The sequence below is a fragment of the Bolinopsis microptera genome, chromosome 3, assembly GCF_026151205.1.
Source record: "Bolinopsis microptera isolate Bmic1 chromosome 3, MBARI_Bmic_1.0, whole genome shotgun sequence".
NCBI classification, from domain to species: domain Eukaryota; kingdom Metazoa; phylum Ctenophora; class Tentaculata; order Lobata; family Bolinopsidae; genus Bolinopsis; species Bolinopsis microptera.
In genome coordinates, this window is record NC_087074.1 from 18,574,812 (window position 1) to 18,582,206 (window position 7,395).

Here is a 7,395-nt window from a genome sequence, read left to right on the forward strand (position 1 = left end):
ATTTTACCCCACTCAAAAGATCTGTTCTTATACTGAACCAAATCCTCCTCAGTCAGTTTTGGGATTCTAGATAGATCTTCTGTGATAGTTGCGGGCTGTGGAGCTAAGGTGGCAAATGGGTTGTTGGACGCAGCAAGAGTTGAAATTCCACCAAATGGGGCTGAAGGGGTCTGATTATTTGTAGCTAATGGTGCAGGATTTTGAGTTTGAGGTGTAACTGTAGCTGTCCCAGTATTGAAAGGAGAAGGTTTGCTGAGAGCATCATTAGGATTAGTTGCAGTCTGAACTGTTGGGGCACCGCTGGTCTGACCAAATACTGATTGTCCAGAACTTACAGTAGTTTGCCCAAAGACAGATTGACTAGGGTTTGGCTGAGCAAAGGCTGACTGGCCACTGGCACTTGATTGGGTAAACGGAGACTGTCTAAAAGTTGGTTGTGATGTGTTAGGCTGACCAAATGCAGGCTGTCCAAAGCCAGGTGTCCCAAACCCAGGATTAGTATTGGTGGTGCCAAAAACAGATTGTCCAGAGTTATTCGTGGAGCCAAATACATTCCCTGATACCGTGTTCGCGACAGGGTTTGATGTAGCAGATGTAGCAGAAAGGAAGGGATTGCTCTGGTTATTTGACGCTGCTGTTTGATTCGAAAATGATGATGCCTTGAATAAGTTGGTGGAGTTCGAAGTTGGTCCAAAACTATGTGATGCATTTGATCCAAATGTACTGTTTGTACTAGACCCAAATCCACCAGAGGTATTTGAACCAAAAACACTACTAGTTTTAGCAGGGAACACAGACTGACTACCAAATGAAGTGGCATGAGGGGAGCTACCAGTAAAAGGGTTTGAAACACTGGAAGAGTTGCCAAATACGTTGGAGTTTGATTGTTGCACTGTGTTAGGGGCGTTTGCAGAAACCGAATTTTCATTATCGTTTCCAATTTTCTGACGAATCAAATTGAGGATGTCATTTTTATCAGCTTTGGCGACAGAGTCTATGAAATTCTGCACTTTTTGGCCTTCAACAGTTATCTCTTGAATGTGCTGATTGACTGATCCAGAGGTTCTTGCAGTGTAAAATGCAAATCTAGCTTCATCAACAGATAAATCCTTAAGTTCTGAAAACAATTGTTCTATCCCATTCACTGAATAACAGGAAAATGGCCAAACCTTTGATGGAAGCCAGTTCTTGAAGTCGTTTTGCACTAATTCAGCTGTCGATTCTGCTGAACCAACTTTTTGCTTCATTTTTTGCTTCAATTTCTCATCTGGATTCAAATAGTTGAACCGATTTGGGTCAGAAAATCGACTGAAGGTATTGCCTGAATCATTTGCATTTGTGCTAGTAGAATGCGAAAACTTACAATTACTACCAAATCGGCAAGTTCCTTGAAGAAAAAACTTGCAAACAGTAGTACTCATTCCGCATGTGAGAGATAGGTCAGGTAACCTTCCTGAACAAACTTAAAATTAAGATCGTGCTAGTATCAAGCATCATGATCAGCTCATAATCTGATTATCAAACAAACATATATTGCATGCACGGTAGGGACCTAATGTATCATTTTAATCGTGAATCCAAAATCGGAGAAATCAGTGAAGTTGGGAAAATAGAGGTGGGGTAAGACTACATTGTGGAAGGCTATCCTCTATCTAGTTGGAAAATTTTTTAATTTTCCATGTTATCTTTAACATAAAACTTGTGTTTATATGAAGCAAAACAAACTCCCAGAAACTAGGAAATACTAGGAGGGCTTGGTAATCCAGTGGTTGCCTGAAGGGGCTTGTTGATAGAAGTTTATAGATTTGAGACCTTCTTGTGCCAGTAATTCCAGAGAGATACTAAAGAAGGAATCATTATTAAAAACATTTACGCTAATAATCAATACCGATCAGCTGACAAGGTTAGTGTACAATTAACAACATCAGAGACACAATAGCAAATCTCCTTCGTGAGGTATGTCATGATGTGAAAGTCGAACCCCAGCTATAGAAGGTAAATGAGGGTGACTGCCTCAACCCCAAGACTATAACAGGTGACCAAGCTCGGCTTGACGTATCTGCTAGAGGAGTTTGGACTCCATTTGATAAGACCTTTCTTGACATAAGGGTTTCACACCCCAATTGCTTATCAAACAGGACCAAAATTCTTCAAGAAGTATACGAAGAGAACGAAAAGGAGAAGAAGGATGAGTACTTGGAGAGAGTGTTGAACGTAGAGAAGGCCACTTTCACCCAGCCGTATTTCTCACAACTGGAGGCATGTCCAAAGAATGTAAGCGGTTTCTAAATAGAGTGGCAGACCTCATCGCCAGGAAAAGAAAAGAGAGGTATCGCGATGTGGTAAGACATGTAAGGACAAGAATAAGATTCGCTATGTTAAGAACCACACTCATAGCTCTACGAGGGTACAGAGGAAAAAAATGGACAGCAAATATGAGACACCACTATCAGAAGTCTCTTATAACCTCATCCCTGCCCCTATGATGGAGTAGATGTGTATATAATATAATCTGATTGTTGATATTTCATATTATATAATATTGGTAGCAGTGGACGATTTCCGTTACCTCTGTATTCAAGAAAACAACAATTTCAAGAAAACAACAATTTTATTTAGTATCAGTTAAATTGTGCTCTGCCAATTGCAACATATGAATTATTTTATTGTATATATATACTGTTTGACACTTTTTCGATTAGCAACTCGATAAGGCTTAGCAACCTTCTAGCAAGTCAAATTCAAACAACAAGATAATACGGGCCTAGTTAGGAGATCTCAGTGGATCGAAAAATTCGGAATACAATGTTTCGTTTTGAATCACAAGCTTTTGTTAACAAAGAAACTTGACGAGGTAATAAAAAGGGGAGATGTGGGTTAGGTATTCTGAGTGGTGTTTGAGATTGGGTGCTTTTAATTGATTTTGGAAGACAGCCTAAGTTACTTTGTGAAATAATGGATTCACGACCTTATAGTAGAGGCTCTTACGGGCAAAAAGACGTGTATTCTGCTACGAGTTTAGAGACCTAACCGCTAATTAGACACAATAGTATGATGTCTAAGGATCGATAATATGTTAAGAAGTATAAATTTGGCCTTATTAGTCACGTGCTATACCAATGCGCGTTTTAAACTTTGACAGTCTATTACTCTAAGGCAAATAGAGTAATTATATTCATATTTTGTCAGCAATAAGATCACATTATTTTCTATTTGGTGTGAAAATATGAGCTAGAACGGACATAATCTCGCTGAGTTATAGCTGTTTGAAATTTATGATGAACGCGCGGGTGCCAATTGATAACAACTAAATGCTTTTACGCGTAGTGCGCGTCGAAAATTTGGCAAAAACGCTTGCGGAGTGACAATATTCAAACTTCGATAAAGTATATGAAGTGGGTACTTCTCGGAAAGGAAAAATTTAGGCAAACACGATGTGACTATTTTTGGGTTGATTTAATACAACTGCAAAAAATTATTCAAACTTCAAGCAAAAAAGTCAAAGTTTTTACCACTTTTTTGGATTTTTAACTGCGCTAAAATAGAGGGATTTGTTTTATTTTTATGCAGCTGTCTTTTAGCAGCTGTCTTTTAGCTATCTTCATGCAAGTTTTGCCGACATGCCAACAAAATTAACTTGCTCAAATTATCAAAAAACATGGTTTTTTGGCCTATTTTTGGCCCAAAAATCGGTTTTTTTGCGATTTTAACCGCGCTAACTCAGTCCAATCATCTTGAAACCACTTTTAATCGATTCTACGGTCAAAAATACGTCTAGTAAGGTGTATCTGGGGTCCCTAGCGTATCGTGCAGACAATGCCCGTAAGAGCCTCTACTATTAACCATACCTGATCATTTTCTTAATGTCCGCAAAAAGAGTGTTGAGGCTTATCTGGTGAGCTCATACTTTAGTGTTCACAAATACAAAGATTAAAGATAGGGCAAAATGACAGGCAAATGGCAAAGCGCCGTTTATATTATTAAGTTATGGCGGAAGTTAGTATAAAGTATGTAATATTATGTTTACCTAGTACAATATAAGCTTATAGTTAAAAGTTACCTCCGGAAAACAGATCGCAGAATCTCATGATATGAGTACATAAGCACCACCACAACAGTTTTCAGGGGAGAATTAAAGCTGAAGGTAAAATGATAGAAGTCAGAATTAAATGAAACGAATGTCATACGCGTGGATGGTGGAGGGAATGGTGGCGGGAAACAAAATATAAAGGGTTGACTCATCGACGAGTCAAGTATTAATTATGAATTAACGGGCGTGATACTCGTTAAATATTTGTTCCCAATATTAATTAAACCGTCGAATAGTCCAACTCGGCGAGTGTCTTGGCTTGGTAGATTATAAATATACAAAATATAAACGCACTTTGCCTTGATGTAGTGCGATGCGATGCACTACTGGGTGGCGCCGCGCATCAAATAATTCTTCTCGCAACCACATCTTCGGTAGATCGGCGAAATGCACTACTGGGCCAGGGGCCTCGCCGAGCTGCGAATGATTGACATCGTGAATAAATTTATTTTGTACCTGATACGTTCATGCCGCTAAACTAAACAGCATAATTCCATGTGTGCAGTGTAACATGCTACCAAAGAAAAAGTAAACTAATTGTATGGGCCAGTGGAGCGCCGCGCGTTGCTCTAACCAGAGCCTATTCGCGCTTGCAGTAATACGCGCCACGTAGAACGCGAAGATTATATATTAGAAACCGTCTCGCACAGGAGGACTATAATGCAAATAAACTGCTGCTAACTGCTGCTCACTGCTGCTCACTGCATGCTACTAACTGCTGCTCACTGCTAGCAGTGAGCAGCAGTTAGCAGCAGTTAGCATGCTGCTAACTGCTGCTGTCGCGCGCGCCCCATAGCAGCAGTGAGCAGCCGTGAGCAGCCGTGAGCAGCAGTGAGCAGCAGTGAGCAGCAGTAAGTAGCAGTGAGCAGCAGTGAGCAGCAGTAAGTAGCTGTGAACAGCAGTGAGCAGCAGTGAGCAGCAGTTTCTTTGCACTGTAGTCATCCTGTGCTCAGTGCGCGTTTTGGTAGGCTATTAACGTACTTACCTACAAAGTACAATACTTTTTCTGCTATTCAGAGCCCTTGCGCTTGCAGTGGCGCGCGCCACTCTTTACTTGTGAAACAAGCGCGCCTGCACTGGCGCGAAAGCACATGATTAGGTGAACAACTAAATCGATGCTTATACTTATAGATCGTTGCTCTGCGTCGTTTATAGCTTGCTCTATCCAGAGCGGCCTTACGCTTGCAGTGGCGCGCGCCCGCGCTTTCCGGTTTTCGATCCTTTACTTGTGAAACAAGCGCTGAAGCGCGCCCGCTAGCAGTGCAACGCGAAAGCACATGGTTAGGTGAAATATATGGCTATAATATAAAACAACTATCTTGAAGGGTTGACATCGTTAAGCAATGTAGCGGGATACATAAATGAATTGTTTCACACACAATACATTACTGGGCCGCGCTCCTAGCCTGTCATTCCGCCTAATCTCTATTAACAACATTAAAGCCTGGGGTCCTCAGGTAAACAATACATGAATAATGGTTAAATATTATTTACTAGCTTGCTAGTCTCTTGCTTGGTTCCCATTACCTAGGGACCCCAGTGCACTGTGCAGGCTATTATATAATGTTCATAAACATGCTTACATGCCATGCAGGCATATGTGTAGGGCAGGGGAAGAATTTTTAGTTAATGGACAGAAGCTAGTAGTTCCTATCAGATATAATTGTAAATCTAAAAATGTTATTTATGTGGCCCAATGTAAGCTTTGTAATTTAATAAAGGAAGAAGGTTATGAGATAGTTGTAGAAGACACTTATTTCGGGCAAACAATGCAAAACTTTCATAAACGTGTCAATGGACACAGAGCTTGTTTTAAAGTAGAAGATCGTAATAAATCAGCCCTTTCGATTCATGCCTATGAACATCACAGTGACATTTTTACTATTGACAACTATAAATTTGCCATTTTGAAAGAATGTAACGTAACCCCAGGGGATTAAATAGGGAGAAATTTAGGTATATATTGAGAAGTATAGAAGTAGAACTAATTGCTTGGGTTTAAATAAATGCAAAGTTGAAAGATAAGGTTTTTAGTTTTTAATTCATTTTTTGGAGCTATATTTTTGTGTAGTTCATTTCCATTTACCACGTGTATTTTATTAAGGTTATTTCATATTTGATTCTCGATTTTTTGAGGAATTTTGGATCTTCGTTTGTTTAGTACTAATTTAAATTAAACTAACCAAATTAATTCTATTGTAGCTAATGATGTAATTTTACGAAGTATACACTACATTTGCGTGTTTCACTGTCTAGCCCATCAACCATAATCATAAACATTATAATTGATTCACGATGTCAATCCTTCGCATCTTACCGATCTCTCAGATCTGCATAAAAGAATTTGTGGTTGCGAGAAGCATTATTGGATGCACGGCGCGGCCTAGTAGTGCATCGCGCTACAAACATTATTTCACATTTACTGTTACACACAGAATAACTAATAAGCCTTGTTTAAGTAAAGGCTCAAATTGAGTTGCAGGATGATTCGATTAAAAGAACCTTAAATTTGAATAAATGTACATTGTACAACTACAATGATAAAATTAAAAGCTTTGGAGATCTTAATACTAATAGTAAAGTAATAGGTCTATAGGTACAAATGAAACAAGTGGTTAAAATAAGAAATCTCAAACGTATAGAGAGTAATACAGGAAGAATCCGTTCAACAGAAAAAGTCCCCGACAGTCTCTCTGACTGTCTCTAAATATTACTATTCACGTGACAGATATGCCGATTGCCGGTCACGTGATAAGATCAAGATGTTAAATTAATATCATCCAAAATAGGGTACAACTAAATATGTCAATCTGTAGAGTAAACAAAAGAGGTGACAATTAAGCCTTATTAAGGAAAGTGAGGTGGAAACAGCTTGTTATCTGTGTGTAATGAGATATGGAACAAAACGCCAATAAAACATAGGAATATAATAGGAAGAAGCACTGGGATAGGAGACTTAAGGTATATTAGGAAACTGATCCGGTCCTAAGAGGGGTCAGATCACGTCACCAATTAGGCACGTATAATTAGTGATGTGATCCATGGATTGAATATAATTGACCTAGAAATGGGCTAGAGCTTCTGCCTCCGGATCTGCCCAACACACCGAGTCGAAGACCTCTCTTGAATTCGTTTTTCCTCCCAACTACACATCTACGAGAAGAGACGAACAATTTATTCTCTTTGATGGGGAAAATGACTGAGATGTGAGAATTATAGCCTTCGCCACCAGCAGGAACCTTCAGATTGAACATTTTATTACCAACCAATAGAAGGAGAACTAGTACAGTAGTTTAAAATGACGT